Genomic DNA, 17,772 nt, shown 5'->3' with positions numbered 1-17,772 from the left:
GAGTGTTTGTTGTGTGTTATGAGTGTTTGTTGTGTGTTATGAGGTTTTGTTAAGAGTGTTTTGTGTGTTAGTGAGGTGTTTGTTATGGAGTGTTTGTTGTGTGTTATGAGTGTTTGTTATGAGTGTTTGTTGTGTTATGAGTGTTTGTTATGAGGTTTGTTGTGTGTTATGAGTGTTTGTTATGAGTGTTTGTTGTGTGTTATGAGTGTTTGTTGTGTGTTATGAGTGTTTGTTATGAGTGTTTGTTGTGTGTTATGAGTGTTTGTTATGAGTGTTTGTTATGAGTGTTTGTTGTGTGGTTATGAGTGTTTGTTATGAGTGTTTGTTGTGTGTTATGAGTGTTGTTGTGTGTTATGAGTGTTTGTTAGTGAGTGTTTGTTGTGTGTTATGAGTGTTTGTTAAGAGTGTTTTGTTGTGTGTTATGAGTGTTTTGTTGTTATGAGTGTTTGTTGTTTGTAGGGTTGTTGTTTGTTATGAGTGTTTGTTGTGTGTTATGAGTGTTTGTTGTGTGTTATGAGTGTTTGTTATGAGGTTTGTTGTTTGTGGTTGTTGTTTGTTATGAGTGTTTGTTGTGTGTTATGAGTGTTTGTTGTGTAAGTGAGTGTTTGTTATGAGTGTTTGTTGTGTGTTATGAGTGTTTGTTGTGTGTTATGAGTGTTTGTTATGAGTGTTTGTTGTGTGCTATGAGTGTTTGTTATGTGTTATGAGTGTTTGTTGTGTGTTGAGAGTGTTTGTTATGAGTGTTTGTTGTGTGTGAGTGTTTTGTTGGTGAGTGTTTGTTGTGTGTTATGAGTGTTTGTTATGAGTGTTTGTTGTGTGTTATGAGGTTTGTTATGAGTGTTTGTTGTTTGTGGTTGTTGTTTGTTATGAGTGTTTGTTGTGTTATGAGTGTTTGTTGTGTGTTATGAGGTTTGTTGTGTGTTATGAGTGTTTGTTATGAGTGTTTGTTGTGTGTTATGAGTGTTTGTTGTGTGTTATGAGTGTTTGTTATGAGTGTTTGTTAGTGTGTTATGAGTGTTTGTTAAGAGTGTTTGTTGTGTGTTATGAGTGTTTGTTATGAGTGTTTGTTGTTTGTGGTTGTTGTTTGTTATGAGTGTTTGTTGTGTGTTATGAGTGTTTGTTGTGTGTTATGAGTGTTTGTTATGAGTGTTTGTTGTTTGTGGTTGTTGTTGTTTGTTACAGAGTGTTTGTTGTGTGTTATGAGTGTTTGTTAAGAGTGTTTGTTGTGTGTTATGAGTGTTTGTTGTGTGTTATGAGTGTTTGTTATGAGTGTTTGTTGTGTGTTATGAGTGTTTGTTAAGAGTGTTTGTTGTGTGTTATGAGTGTTTGTTATGAGTGTTTGTTGTTTGTGGTTGTTGTTTGTTATGAGTGTTTGTTGTGTGTTATGAGTGTTTGTTGTGTTATGAGTGTTTTGTTAAGAGTGTTTGTTGTGTGTTATGAGTGTTTGTTATGAGTGTGTTTGTTGTTGTGGTTGTTGTTTGTTATGAGTGTTTGTTGTGTGTTATGAGTGTTTGTTTTGAAAAAGACACACACACACACACACACACACACACACACACACACACACGACACATATATGTTAGTCACTGAACTAAAACAAACACCGTATAATCAGTGTTTGTTTGTGATTCATTAGTGTGTGTGTGTGTGTGTGTGTGTGTGTGTGTGTGTGTGTGTGTGTGTGTGTGTGTTTGAAGGCCACGTCACTATGATTTGTGGGTATTAATAAGTTGTCCCGTTAGTATGTCTGTTTAGGGTTTAAATAATCATGTACCGTATAGATAGATCTGTTTTGGCTCCAGAAATTAGTGTTTGTTTGTTTGTTTGTTTTTGTTTGATTGTTTGTTTGTTGTTTGTTTTTTGTTTGTCTTCCCAGCACACCTGTATTAATGTACAGGTTTTAAATTCAGGTGTTGAAAGGTGATATAACACACTTTTAGGTACACACACACACACACACACACACACACACACACACACACACACACACACACACACACACACACACACATGCAATTCTGACGCCACCTTGGTATCGTGAAATCAAGAAATTAGACAATAATTACCATAAGCACCTTTGAGAATCCTTGTATGTGTCGTAAGTTAAATAAACCAGTTAAATATGTTCTTACATCATCAGTTAAAAGATAAATTTAACTTAGGAACCTTTGAGAATCCACTTTTAAGTTAAGTGAACCAGTTACGACAGCTTCTCAATTATTTATAAGGATTATTTATACTATTTTAATAAGCTCTCAGTTACTATCAGAGCGACACAACCACGATAGTACAATAACGTTACGTGATAATACTGCTGATGAGGGTAGCCACAGTTATCAAAAACAAGGGTGGGGGAAGCTGTCTCTCTCTCTCTCTCTCTCTCTCTCTCTCTCTCTCTCTCTCTCTCTCTCTCTCTCTCATGAACTAGCCAAAGGTCTGACGTTTCGTATTAAAAAAATTAAATAAAAACTAAACAGCTGGCATCTGGACTTCCTCCCACTTTACCACACCTAACCTAACCTAACCTAACCTAACCTAACCTAACCTATCGCTAACAATACAGATAGATAGATAGATAGATAGATAGATAGATAGATAGATAGATAGAAACCTCATCTTGCCTTCAACTTACCTCAATTTGGCTTCACCTGTCAGAGGCTTCACCTGTCAGAGGCTTCACCTGTCAGAGGCTTCACCTGTCAGAGGCTTCACCTGTCAGAGCCTTCACCTGTCAGAGGCTTCACCTGTCAGAGCCTTCACCTGTCAGAGGCTTCACCTGTCACCTTCAACACTCACCTGAAAATAAATAAATAAACATTATTTTGTGTCATAATTAATTATTTATTGTAGGTTTTATTTGATTTTGTTCGTCATGTTTTAAACCAATCAGAATTAAGACACTCATGTCTTTGACCAATGAGCACACAGTTGCAGTTAACCTCGACCAATCAGACCAAAGGGGCACTTAACCTCGACCAATCAGCACAAGGATAATCATACCTTCAATCATCACAAAGACGCACAGTCGACCAATCACCACAAATTCGTTATAGTCCACTAAAGTCAATAGAGATCTTACTAATAATCCATATCATCTGTAATATAGCCGAAATTTATTATAATCCTCAAAATATAGCGACAAAAAAATCGTAAAATTCGATGTAACTTTTTCTGCTAAGTTGACATCATCGCTGAGTCATTGATTTCACCCCAGTCAACATTAAGGTGTGTGTGTGTGTGTGTGTGTGTGTGTGTGTGTGTGTGTGTGTGTGTGTGTGTGTGTGTGTGTGTGTGTCAACAAAGGGCGCGTGTGTTTGTATATCTATAAAAATGGAGGAGTAAATAAGGAACAAATATCTACACTCGTACTAGTAAAATAAATATATAGACAGTATATATACGTCACACTGAGAAAGAGAGAGAGAGAGAGAGAGAGAGAGAGAGTTAATATAACCTAACATAAACTAACCCAAGTTAACCTAACCTAACCTAACCTAACCCAAGTTAACCTAACCTAAACAAAATTAATAAAGTATCAGGTCCCCACAACACCCAGAGTCAGTTCAATGTTGCAATCTTTTCTGTCTGCAACATTGTCCACAGTGAAGAAACAACCTGCTACTTGCAACACTACAGAGTGAGATAATGGAACTCTTGTTGTCTACACTGTTTGCAACAATGACGTCACATGAGTTAGGCAATAATTGTGTCAGCCAGTGTGTGTGTGTGTGTGTGTGTAATAATAATAATAATAATAATAATAATAATTAACGGTTTATTGAAAAAGTTCTGCAGCCCGAAGGCTGAAAATATACATTGGGCATAAATGACTTAATAAGCATATTGGTGTATTTAACAAAAGCTCTCTACAGGAGAAAGGTAAAAGGAACAACAGTGAACATACAGATTAATGTAGGTACAAACAGCAAAAATGTAGTGTAGTAACTCCTCCCAGATGGTGTTAGGAGGGACCTCACGTGGGTGTAGTAGTTCCTCACAGATGGTGTTATGAGGGGCCCCCACTGTGGTGGTGTGTTGGTTCCCCACAGATGCAGGGGCAGGAGGGCCCTTTCACGGTGTAGTAATTCCTCACAGATGGTGTTATGAGGGGCCCCACGTGGTGTAGTAATTCCCTCAGATGGTGTTATGAGGGACCTCACGTGGTGTAGTAATTCTCTCACAGATGGTGTTATGAGGGACCTGGCGTGGCGTGGTAATTCTCTCACAGATGGTGTTATGGGGGGCCCCACGTGGTGTAGTAATTCTCTCACAGATGGTGTTATGAGGGACCTGGCGTGGTGTAGTAATTCCCTCAGATGGTGTTATGAGGGACCTGGCGTGGTGTAGTAATTCTCTCACAGATGGTGTTATGAGGGACCTGGCGTGGTGTAGTAATTCCTCACAGATGGTGTTATGAGGGGCCTCACGTGGTGTAGTAACTCCTTCACATATGGTGTTATGAGGGGCCTCACGTGGTGTAGTAATTCCCTCACAGATGGTGTTATGAGGGGCCTCACGTGGTGTAGTAACTCCTTCACATATGGTGTTATGAGGGGCCTCACGTGGTGTAGTAATTCCCTCACAGATGGTGTTATATGAGTGAGGTGTGGTTCCAGGCCTTCCTATCGTAGACGGATTAACACATCGCTGGTAGTTGGGTCTCACGGGCCGTTATCACTGGGTACCTGGGACCTCACTGTGTGAAAGGTCAACTTGGGTACCACTGTTACTGCTGAGTTGTTCTCACTGACTTAAGCACTGTTCACCACTGTTCACCTCTGTTTAACACTGGTTCCATTTCTTTCCTAAATGAAATAGTAACTTCTGGCGTGAACTTGTTGATATTCCGGTGGGGAGGAGGGTTCAGGGGAGGGAGTTGGTATGGGCCAACATAACAGTTGACCTGGCTGCTCCGAGAGGAGCGCCAGGTACGTCTTGACCCTTCGGTGGTCAAGGATGTGTGTGTGTGTGTGTGTGTGTGTGTGTGTGTGTGTTGAGAGAGAGAGAGAGAGAGAGAGAGAGAGACTAACACATACTAAAATTTCCATTCACATTTTCTTTACAAAATTTTATATGTATTTATCATAATTCAAATCTGAAATGAACAAGGTAGTGGCGTGCAAGTTCTCCCCCACAGTGCCATAATACAGTCCCAAGGTGCCATAATTCTGTACACTAATGGCACCAAACGTTCAATGTCCCCCACAGTGCCATAATACAGTCCCAAGGTGCCATAATTCTGTACAATAATGGCACCAAACGCTCAATATCCCCCACAGTGCCATAATACAGTCCCAAGGTGTCATAATTCTGTACAGTAATGGCACCAAACGTTCAATGTCCCCCACAGTGCCATAATACAGTCCCAAGGTGCCATAATTCTGTACAATAATGGCACCAAACGCTCAATATCCCACACAGTGCCATAATACAGTCCCAAGGTGCTATAATTCTGTACACTAATGGCACCAAACGCTCAATATCCCACACAGTGCCATAATACAGTCCCAAGGTGCCATAATTCTGTACAATAATGGCACCAAACGCTCAATATCCCACACAGTGCCATAATACAGTCCCAAGGTGCCATAATTCTGTACAATAATGGCACCAAACGCTCAATATCCCACACAGTGCCATAATACAGTCCCAAGGTGCCATAATTCTGTACAATAATGGCACCAAACGCTCAATATCCCACACAGTGCCATAATACAGTCCCAAGGTGCCATAATTCTGTACAATAATGGCACCAAACGCATTGACGCACCGACGCATTGACGCACCGACGCATTGACGCACCGACGCATTGACGCACCGACGGAAGGCCACACTGACGCACGCACGGCCAAACAGACTGACGGACACCCACCAGTACAAACTCTTCGTCCCTTCACCAACCCAAAAAAGCCACTCACTTAATCTACGCTCCTTAATAAGCCACCCAGACTCACTCCCTGTCCTCATAAGCCACCCACAAGCCAGCCAGCCAGCCAGCCACAAGCCAGTAAGCCAGCCACAAGCCAGCCAGCCAGCCAGCCATCACTACCATTAACTACTGTCGACTGTACTTTTAAAAGGCTCCTCCCTGGCCTCTCTCTCTCTCTCTCTCTCTCTCTCTCTCTCTCTCTCTCACACACATACATACATAAATACAGACACACACATATATATACATACATACATACGTACATACATACATATATACATACACACAAACATACGGAGAAAAAATCCTTTACACATCTTTGAGCCGGACCAAAAACGTCAAGAGCCAATCAGAAACGAGGATAGAAAGCGGGGTTAAGACTCAAGAGCCAATCAGAAACGAGGATAGAAAGCGGGGTTAAGACTCAAGAGCCAATCAGAAACGAGGATAGAAAGCAGGTTAAGACTCAAGAGCCAATCAGAAACGAGGATAGAAAGCGGGGTTAAGACTCAAGAGCCAATCAGAGGCGAGGATAGAAAGCGGGGTTAAGACTCAAGAGCCAATCAGAGGCGAGGATAGAAAGCGGGGTTAAGACTCAAGAGCCAATCAGAAACGAGGATAGAAAGCAGGGTTAAGACTCAAGAGCCAATCAGAAACGAGGATAGAAAGCGGGGTTAAGACTCAAGAGCCAATCAGAAACGAGGATAGAAAGCAGGGTTAAGACTCAAGAGCCAATCAGAAACGAGGATAGAAAGCGGGAGCCAATAGTTGTTCCAGACATAAAACTCAAGAACCAATCAGAGATACGGAAGGAGATGTAAGCGGCCAATGAATGCCAAGTTATAAAATGGCCCAGCAGCCAATCAGGCGCGGGGAAGCATTGATGACGAGCCAATGACAAACCGACTGACGGAAATAACACCCAATCAGAGGGCATAGGTGAGAGAGAGAGAGAGAGAGAGAGAGAGAGAGAGAGAGGCATAAATTTTTTACGTATAGACAACCAATCAGCTTTCGTTTCATGTATATAGACAACCAATCAGCTATCGTTACGTATAGATAGACAACCAATCAGCTATCTCGTTAAAAAGGTCAATAACCCATCACCTCCCGTTACACTGAGAGCCAATGTATTTGCTAACGTGAACCAATCGTCTCTCTATATGCAGATGAAGAACCAATCTTGATGGCAGCTACGTTGAGATCGACAATAATCAGAATAAAGAGAAAAAATACGACCAATGGCGGTTATGTGAGTACCTAATATAACAACACCTCAGTCTGTGGCTATTGGTTGTGACAAATAAACCCTCACCCCACCACTTACACCCTCACCCCACACCCCTCCCCTCACCCACCACCCGTCCTCACCCACCTCACCACACCACCCCACGATGTCACCCCACACCCTCACCCCCCACACACCACACACCACCAACGCCCTCACCCCACCCTCACCCACACCACCCCACACCCTCACCCCACCCCACGCCCTCACCCCACCCCTGCCCCATCACTTTACCACCCCTTCTTTACGCCTAACCCCACACCACCCGCCCTGCCCACCACTCCTCACCCACCACCCTCCCCCGCCTCACCCCACACTTCTGCACCACCCCACGCCTCACCCCACACCACCCGCCCCTCACCCACCCCCTCACCCCATACCCCTCACCCCCACGCCCTCCCCACACCACCCCACCCTCACCCCACCCCCCACACCCCCTCACCCCACCACCCCACGCCCTCATCCTATACCCCGCCCCTCACCCCACACCACCCCGCCCTCTTACACCGCTTACGCCCTCACCCCATACCCACCCCACGCCCTCATCACCTTCCTTCCTTGACCCTCCCTTCCCCCCTCTCCCACCCCCCTCACCTGACCCACTCCCTCACCCCACTTCCCTCACCCCCCTGACCCCAACCCGCCACACACCATCAATAATAAACAAAACACCATCTGATAATTCATGAAGTTTACAACACCTTTAACAGAATATATCACCTTAAACATTTATATCGATCCTGTTAAAGTGCATTCCAAAGTTCTTAACCCCTTGAGTACTCTGACTTAAGTTAATGTACTCAAGGGGGTTTAATTTAATGTGGTCAAATGGGTTAAGTTCAAGGTGTTATGTTATCGTACTCAAGGTGTTATGTTATCGTACTCAAGGGGTTATGTTATCGTACTCAATTTGTTAATGCTGGTGTCTCAAGCATTACGTCACTCATACACACCTGACACTCACTCATACACACCTGACACTCACTCATACACACCTGACACTCACTCATACACACCTAACACTCACTCATACACACCTGACGCTTACTCATATACACCTGACACTCACTCATGCACACCTAACACTCACTCATGTACACCTGACACTCACTCATACACACCTGACACTCGGTTTGAGGACTGAAGGATCAGTTTGTAATATTTATAAACATGAGAAAGTTTACTATTGGTCCATATCTCGACAGCCAATCAAAGTTTACTATTGATCCATATCTCGACAGCCAATCAAAGTTTACTATTGGTCCATATCTCGACAGCCAATCAAAGTTTACTATTGGTCCATATCTCGACAGCCAATCAAAGTTTACTATTGATCCATATCTCGACAGCCAATCAAAGTTTACTATTGGTCCATATCTCGACAGCCAATCAAAGTTTACTATTGATCCATATCTCGACAACCAATCAAAGTTTACTATTGATCATATCTCGACAACCAATCAAAGTTTACTATTGATCCATATCTCAACAACCAATCAAAGTTTACTATTGATCCCATCTCGACAACCAATCAAAGTTTACTATTGATCCATATCTCGACAGCCAATCAAAGTTTACTATTGGTCCATATCTCGACAGCCAATCAAAGTTTACTATTGGTCCATATCTCGACAGCCAATCAAAGTTTACTATTGATCCATATCTCGACAGCCAATCAAAGTTTACTATTGATCCATATCTCGACAGCCAATCAAAGTTTACTATTGATCCATATCTCGACAGCCAATCAAAGTTTACTATTGATCCATATCTCGACAGCCAATCAAAGTTTACTATTGATCCATATCTCGACAGCCAATCAAAGTTTACTATTGATCCATATCTCGACAGCCAATCAAAGTTTACTATTGATCCATATCTCGACAGCCAATCAAAGTTTACTATTGATCCATATCTCGACAGCCAATCAAAGTTTACTATTGATCCATATCTCGACAGCCAATCAAAGTTTACTATTGGTCCATATCTCGACAGCCAATCAAAGTTTACTATTGGTCCATATCTCGACAGCCAATCAAAGTTTACTATTGATCCATATCTCGACAGCCAATCAAAGTTTACTATCGATCCATATCTCGACAGCCAATCAAAGTTTACTATTGATCCATATCTCGACAGCCAATCAAAGTTTACTATTGATCCATATCTCGACAGCCAATCAAAGTTTACTATTGATCCATATCGATGACCAATCAAAGTTTACTGACCCGATCCATATCTCGACAGCCAATCAAAGTTTACTATTGATCCATATCTCGACAGCCAATCAAGTTTATATTGGTCATATCTCGACAACCAATCAAAAGTTTACTATTGATCCACCATCTCGACAGCCAATCAAGGTTTACTGATGATCCATATCTCGACAGCCAATCAAAGTTTACTATTGATCCATATCTCGACAGCCAATCAAAGTTTACTATTGATCCATATCTCGACAGCCAATCAAAGTTTACTATTGATCCATATCTCGACAACCAATCAAAGTTTACTATTGGTCCATATCTCGACAACCAATCAAAGTTTACTATTGATTCATATCTCGACAGCCAATCAAAGTTTACTATTGGTCCATATCTCGACAACCAATCAAAGTTTACTATTGATTCATATCTCGACAGCCAATCAAAGTTTACTATTGATCCATATCTCGACAGCCAATCAAAGTTTACTATTGATCCATATCTCGACAGCCAATCAAAGTTTACTATTGATCCATATCTCGACAGTCAATCAAAGTTTACTATTGATCCATATCTCGACAGCCAATCAAAGTTTACTATTGATCCATATCTCGACAGCCAATCAAAGTTTACTATTGGTCCATATCTCGACAGCCAATCAAAGTTTACTATTGATTCATATCTCATTTTCAGCCAATCAAAGTTTACTATTGGTCATATCTCCGACAACCCAATCAGGATTTACTAGTGAGTTCATATCTCGACAGCCAATCAAAGTTTACTATTGGTCCATATCTCGACAGCCAATCAAAGTTTACTATTGGTCCATATCTCGACAGCCAATCAAAGTTTACTATTGATCCATATCTCGACAGCCAATCAAAGTTTACTATTGGTCCATATCTCGACAGCCAATCAAAGTTTACTATTGATCCATATCTCGACAGCCAATCAAAGTTTACTATTGATCCATATCTCGACAGCCAATCAAAGTTTACTATTGATCCATATCCAAGCCAATAAAGTTACTATTGGTCCATATCTCGACAGCCAATCAAAGTTTACTATTGATCCATATCTCGACAGCCAATCAAAGTTTACTATTGGTCCATATCTCGACAGCCAATCAAAGTTTACTATTGATCCATATCTCGACAGCCAATCAAAGTTTACTATTGATCCATATCTCGACAGCCAATCAAAGTTTACTATTGATCCATATCTCGTGTTGTGGAGTGTTGTGTTTCGTTCTGCCTGTCTCTCTGTCTCACTTTCCTTCTGTTTTCTCTTCATTTTTCTTATTCATTTCCTTTCAAACTCTCTCTCTTTCTCTCTCTCTCTCTCTCTCGGCACCATTAACCCTATAAGCCATAATATGTCAACACCACAAACAGGTTCACCCCATTAGCAGCAGGAGCTAGGTCTAGTGTTTCCCCTCCTACCTGAGAGAGACAGAGAGAGAGAGAGAGAGAGAGAGAGAGAGAGAGAGAGAGAGAGAGAGAGAGAGAGAGGTTCAGCTTTTATACTCACAACGTAGCAAAGTTTCAGACCAAAAACATGAACACATACGGTATATGACATAAAAGAATGGATGTTTTACGTGTAAGAGAAGCCTTTGTATATATGTATGTATGTATGTATGTATATATATATGTAGGTTCTTTTTCTATACAGTACGTTTAAAGCTATTATCTTATATATGAAAATTGCTTTAGCTTTTTAATGAAAGGTTATTATACACTTGATTGAAAAACTTATCTTTTATTAAATTTGTTTCTAATAATAACATTTAATCAAATTTCTTTTAACTATACTGTCAAGAGCCTAAAGTAAATTTTGTTCATAAAGTATAGGTTATATAGTAGAGATTATAGAAGACAAAGTTCATAGTAACCATTAAATACACAGTAATTCAGTGAGGTAATAATGCAGACTGAATACATAAATAACTTCATCAGTTATACAAGAACATAAACAATAACAAAAGTAAATGTGTTGTGCCTATTTGTATGTTATTATAGACGTTTAGAAGGTAAATAGAGAGAGCGAGAATAAAATAAAAATAATTTTGATTAGAATTTGGTTTTTTTTTCTGATTATAATCGATTAAAATAAGTTAAAATGGGTTGATTTTAATTATGCCAACTATGGTATGTATGTATATGTGTGTTTGTGTATTAATAATGATAATAATAATAATAATAATAACAAACATTGGCTGACCCAGAATAACATAGATCGATAGACGGAATTATGTATCCAACAATGAATTACCGAGAATAACACAGGCACGTAGACAGACAGACAGACACGCCAGAGACAGACAGACAGACACGCCAGAGACAGACAGACAGACACGCCAGAGACAGACAGACAGACACGCCAGAGACAGACAGACAGACACGACAGGTGGTCCACAAGAGAGATTCATGTTAGCAGGAATGAATCTTCTCTCTCTCAGTAGTAGGTAATTCTTTAAACACTAAATAGATTGCTCATATGTGGTAATTGGATACTTTACTTCACACTTGTAATGCGTCAAGTGTGTAAGATAGTTAGATAAGTGGTATATAGATAATGACACCGCCAGTTAAGAGTGAGTCATAAGGTAGACTGTTGTTTGGCTTGACATTCCACTGAGTAGAGAAACTTCCTCCTTTGAGAACCTAGTAGGAGCTTGACTCATAGATCTCTCTACTGGCGAGTGCGGGAATTACTCTATACGGGTGTGGCATACGTAGTCAAGTCCTTTAGCTGGACCCCAAAGAGTAAAGATCTACGAGCTCGCCTGACATAAGAGCCTGCCTCAGTTACAACGCGACTCACACCGAAAACTCTTCAGTCATAGAACAACACCCTACTGGGGACTCTAAATGACTACAAGCAAATTACCTTTTATGTGGGATTGTATACTGACCAGTTCCACTCCTCACAGGCCTTACAAGTAACAGGCCTACTTGTGTGTGTGTGTGTGTGTGTGTGAACCCCCCACTTGGCTCACAGCGAGAGGTTCACGCCTAAAGGTGAACTGCCCTAGACCCCCTCTGGCTGCCCTCACCTGGCTCCATGAACCGCGAGGTGTGTGTGTGTGTGTGTGTGTGTGTACATCAGCGGTCATAATGTTGGAACTCTTATAAAAGTTAATTGGGTTGAATGAAATATTTTAATAATAATAATAATAATAATAATAATAATAATAATAATAATAATAATAATAGACAATTATCACTTATTTGTATTATTATTATTACTATCTAACATGAAACAATAGGACAGGTTTGGTGCCTGTCTGTCTGTCTGCCTGTGTGTGTGTGCATCCGTGTATGTGGATGTATAACTGTGTGTATGTGTGACTGTGTGTGAGTAATAAGCAATGTACAAGGCTTTAACAAGGTCAGGTTTACAACATAGATGGATCCATATTTTCCAGGTATTGAGGTCAAACAATATACTGTAAGGTCAAAGGTCAGCCAACACTCCAGAAGGTGACGCACAGTGAGCTAGTGAACTGGGCCACAACACCACCCTAGATTTTCACGCCACAATACATTAATTTAGTGACGTCAAACATAGCATTCCTTGTTTATTGGCTCAATTTTAGTGACGCCAAAGACATAATTCCTTGTGATTGGCTCAGTTTTAGTGACGCCAAAGACATAATTCCTTGTGATTGGCTCAGTTTTAGTGACGCCAAAGACATAATTCCTTGTGATTGGCTCAGTTTTAGTGACCTAAAGACAGGATTCCTTGTGAATGGTTCAATTTTAGTGACGGCATAAGCAGAAGCCTTTGTAGCCAACTGGTTAAATTTTCGTGACATTAAAGACAAACACCTTGTAATTGGTTCATATTTTGGTGACGCCACAGGCAGAAATCCTTATGATTGGTTGATATTCTAGTGACGTTAATACGAGAAATCCTTGAGGCTGTTATATTTCAGTGACGTCAGAAGTGGAAGTGTCACGTCTAATTGGTTAACTTTAATAACATTGCTGCCGTTACAGTCGACTTATTGTAACCGATAGCTACATTAAAACATTGTGTAACGAGAAACTACGATACAGTGTGGTAGGTGTACTCTCTCTCTCTCTGTTAGGCCAAAAAACTGGTAACTTGGTGATAGTGTTTGATGGGGAGCTGACAACATACATACATACATACATACATATATACATACATACAGACATACATACATACGGAGAGACGACTGACAGAGAGACAAACAGACGAACACAACTTCATATGACGTGGAGAAACATGGAGAGAGAGAGAGAGAGAGAGAGAGAGAGAGAGAGAGAGAGAGAGAGAGAGAGAGAGAGAGAGAGAGTTAAGGTAAGAGAAAGGAGCTTATTACAGGTGAGAGACGGGGTGGCCAGGTGTGGCTTTGTCTTCCTTATTGTAGTCACACACACACACGCACACACACAAAACACACACACACACACATGCTGTATGGCTTCATTACAGGGTTGGCCATAATTATAATGTACAACACAATCATTGTTTAGAAAAATAACTATATATCCCTGTCCTTTGTATTATTATTATTATTATTATTATTATTATTATTATTATTATATTATTATTATTATTATTATTATTATTATTATTATTGTTATTATTATTATTATTATTATTATTATTATTGTTATTGTTTATTATTATTATTATTATTATTATTATTATTATTATTTTTATTATCATTATTATTGTTATTATTATTATTATTATTATTATTATTATTAAGATAGATTATTATTATATTATTTTTTCTTCTTTTTTTATTATCATTATTATTATATTATTATAATTATTATTAATTAGTTAACCGAGTTACCTGTGAGTTATTCGGTGAAGGTAATGAAAAATATTGATTATTTCATTCATAACGGGAGTGTAAATAATAATAATAATAATAATTAACGGTTTATTGAAAGAGCTTGGCAGCCAGAAGGCTGAAAATATACAGTTACATATTTGGGGAATGGGTTACGAATTACAAATAATATACAAGTGACATAAGTGACACAAATAAGACATATAATAACTAGATGGGGAAAAGCTCGTATGTATGTATGTGTTTGTGTATATGATTATGTGTATTTATGTCTGTCTGTTTGTCTGTCTGTATGTATGTCTGTTTGTCTGTCTGTATGTATGTATGTATGTATGTCTGTATGTATGTATGTATGTATGTATGTTTGTTTGTAATGTATGTGTGTTTGTATGTATATGTCCATGAATTTGGAATGTAAGCCTACACATGTGTACATGTGCACATGTGCACATGAGAACCTATTTACATGAATGTACCATTCTTAGAGCTCACACGATCATGTGGGCGTGGGTGCACATGCGCTACACCTGTCTGTGTGTGTATCTGTACGTATGACGCTGTGAGCGGAAACTGTGTGTTCTCACCTGATAAGAGTGTAGCCTCGCTCACACCTCTCTTAACACAATCTTCTCGTGTAATTATTCAGTACTGTTTAGTTCTGGTATTTACACCACTATCATCACATATTACGGAAAATTATAAAAATTATTTTATCTCCGTATTTCTCTCAGCACAGTATGACCCTGATCACTGTCCGCGTAAATCCCGGTTATGTATGGACCACTCGTACGGTTAGATCATCATGGAGAATCGTAACGTCACCAACTGGTTTCGAGAACCGGTTTCAGTCTTAAAAGCAGAAAAGAGAGTGAGAGTGCCGCGTGTAATCACCACAGAGTCCGCGCAACAACTACCACTCGTTCCCGGAGTCGCTCGGCCCAGACACCACCAGCTCCCCTCTTGCGCCTCGCTGTTGCCAGATACCTCTCCTCTCTCACCATCCCTTTTATATAATTTTTAAATGCTTTCAGCACTCATTAGCCTCTAACTCGGTCCATCTGCACACCACTCACTCAGCATCGATTACCACCTCGCCCTACAGCTAGACCCTCCCTGGTTAGTCTTCGGGAGTGATAGATAAATTTAGTGAGGTTTTTTTTTTTAGTGGGAAGAGAGGCAAGAGATGGGGCGGGTTGGTTGGCGGTGAGGTACCCAGCCATGCAACAGTGTCTCCCCCGCCCACCCGCCCACCCACCCACCCGTACCCTTGTCATAATACTCAAACTGTTAATGTCACGCAAGTCAACGGGAACAGACTCGCGCCGAAACAGTCTCCTCCACCTCCTCCACCACAGTACAAATGTCAAGTTGATCACCTTACAACTTGAGCCAAAACGGGTGATAAAAACACTACGACAATAATTATTACCCTAACTTAAATGTCATACCCAGTGTCCCTAGAGTCTTACCAATCCTCCGAGCCTAGTGACAGGACATACGAGTAACTCTAGGCTTAAACAGGCGGAGATGATCAGTACACACACACACACACACAACTTAGTTATTACCACCACAAATCTGAAGATATGTTTAATTTTCGATAAGTTACGACATTATCAATATACTGTATATTGTTTATGTCTACACTAACTTACTTTCAATATTGTCTACAGTCTTTACACTAACTCTGTCCTAAACTAACCTAAACTAAACTACCCTATCGTAACATGACCTAACCTAACTTAATATTATGTCACTTAACCTAAACAATCCTGACAGCTTTTAACCTAACATAGTACAATATAACTTAACCTAACCAAAATCCCTCTATATAACATTAGGGAATCTACTTCAACACACACACATACAACTTATCTTAATTTGAAATGGTTGTTGCCTAGTGTACAGACTGACCTTAAAATATACGACATTTTAAATCGTCTAAATTACAACAGCAGGAGTTATATAAAGATTGCTGCTTAATGTGAACACTTTCCACCTCGTTAGCCCTACTTGAAACACCCTGTAGTTTGTTGAACCACCTAATTAGTTATACAAGGTGCACAATTTTCAGTTAGTCTCTCTCTCTCTCTCTCTCTCTCTCTCTCTCTCCCTTCACTCCCTCTCTCTCTCTCTAATATTTGATGACCGGTGCTCGTAATAATCAAGAATACCCACATCAGACCTGTGTTGTTGAAGTGTAATAATACAATATAACATTCTCTCTTACAAACACACACACACACACACACACCCACACACAGACACACACATTATAACTAAAGGAGTGAAGGAGTATCATTATAATCATCTATTTCTAAATACCATACAACAGTAATTATTAAGCCAACATAATTATCCAGTCTGTTTACAATGTGTCGAGTATCTTATGAAGATTCCCCAAATATATTTTCCCTAACTCTGTAATAAATAAATAAATAAATAAATTAATTAATTAATTAATATATAAATAAATTAGGTTAGGTTAGGGTGGTTATCTTACTGCGAAATAAGCGGGGGGTAATCTTCAGGTGATCTCTTAAATATTGTCTGAGAAAAATCTTATAGTGTTTTGATATTTATTTGTAATTATTAGGTTAATGTTTTAATCCCCCAGCTCATGACTTATTCAATAACTTTTATTAAGAGTAACATTGAGACTCTATCTTATTATTTATTTACGTTCTCCTCCCACGCTAATATAAACACTATTTTATAACTGAACGGTGTCTGGTGTGGTGTGGAGTTTGTCTAGTGTTTAATTTCTCTATCCACTTCGTCTCTTATCATATCCTAACTGATAAAACAGATATGAACATTAATTTCTCTTATGGTGTGGGACCTGGGATACCCTGACATGTTCATTTTGGGTGAATGTGGAGTCAAACGGGACTGAACCAAGAGCCTAGTTTGGTATATTTCAACTTTTGTTTCAATCCCATGTGTTTTTCGCCTCCGTAACATCATCTATCTATCTATCTATCTATCTATCTATCTATCTATCTATCTATCACAAACACAGGAGAGGGATAAGCCTATTAACTTTACTTGGCTTCCGCAATACCTGAAAACAATTCCATTTTTTTCTCACCAAATAAGCCTGATTGCATCCCAGTCTGTAACTGAGTATCACAATACACGCCAACATTCTCTCTGATAATTCATAGCGAGAGTAAACTTGTCGGAGGTGAATAAGAGAATAGAAGACTGATAAATGAAGAGATGGCGTGGCCAGAAATATTTAATGGGTGGAGGAAGGACACGCGACCAATATAAGTTAGATATCTTCACAAAAAATGCACAACTTGTCACTTTAAATCATTTATTCATATATATATATTAAAGTGTTTTTCTTTGGTGTTATTCAGACATAATTTATAATAAATCACAGGGTTCAACAACCATTAGCTAATTACATGTATAGTCCACAAATTAGTGATGGTACAGCAGCATACATTAACTAACACATAATGGAAATATATTCACACTGATTTAGTAACACAGTTGGTCTACA

General features: G+C 39.6%; 1 protein-coding gene across 4 annotated transcripts in view; it reads right to left on the bottom strand.

Moving 5' to 3' along the window:
• Positions 1 to 15,184, bottom strand: part of LOC121861205 — an 84,779-nt gene extending 69,595 nt beyond the window's left edge. For 2 of the 4 annotated variants that reach the window (XM_042358825.1, XM_042358824.1), the window contains exon 1: positions 14,843 to 15,183. The gene's annotated coding sequence lies outside the window, so the exon portion shown is untranslated. Of the gene's footprint in view, positions 1 to 2,632; positions 2,797 to 14,842 lie in introns of all 4 variants that reach the window. The other 2 variants (XM_042358826.1, XM_042358828.1) reach the window with 2 other exon arrangements.
• Between the last annotated feature and the right edge of the window lie 2,588 nt (positions 15,185 to 17,772).

This window comes from Homarus americanus, unplaced genomic scaffold (genome assembly GCF_018991925.1).
Source record: "Homarus americanus isolate GMGI-L3 unplaced genomic scaffold, GMGI_Hamer_2.0 scaffold21314, whole genome shotgun sequence".
NCBI lineage: Eukaryota > Metazoa > Arthropoda > Malacostraca > Decapoda > Nephropidae > Homarus > Homarus americanus.
This window is presented reverse-complemented; position numbering and strand designations above follow the sequence as displayed.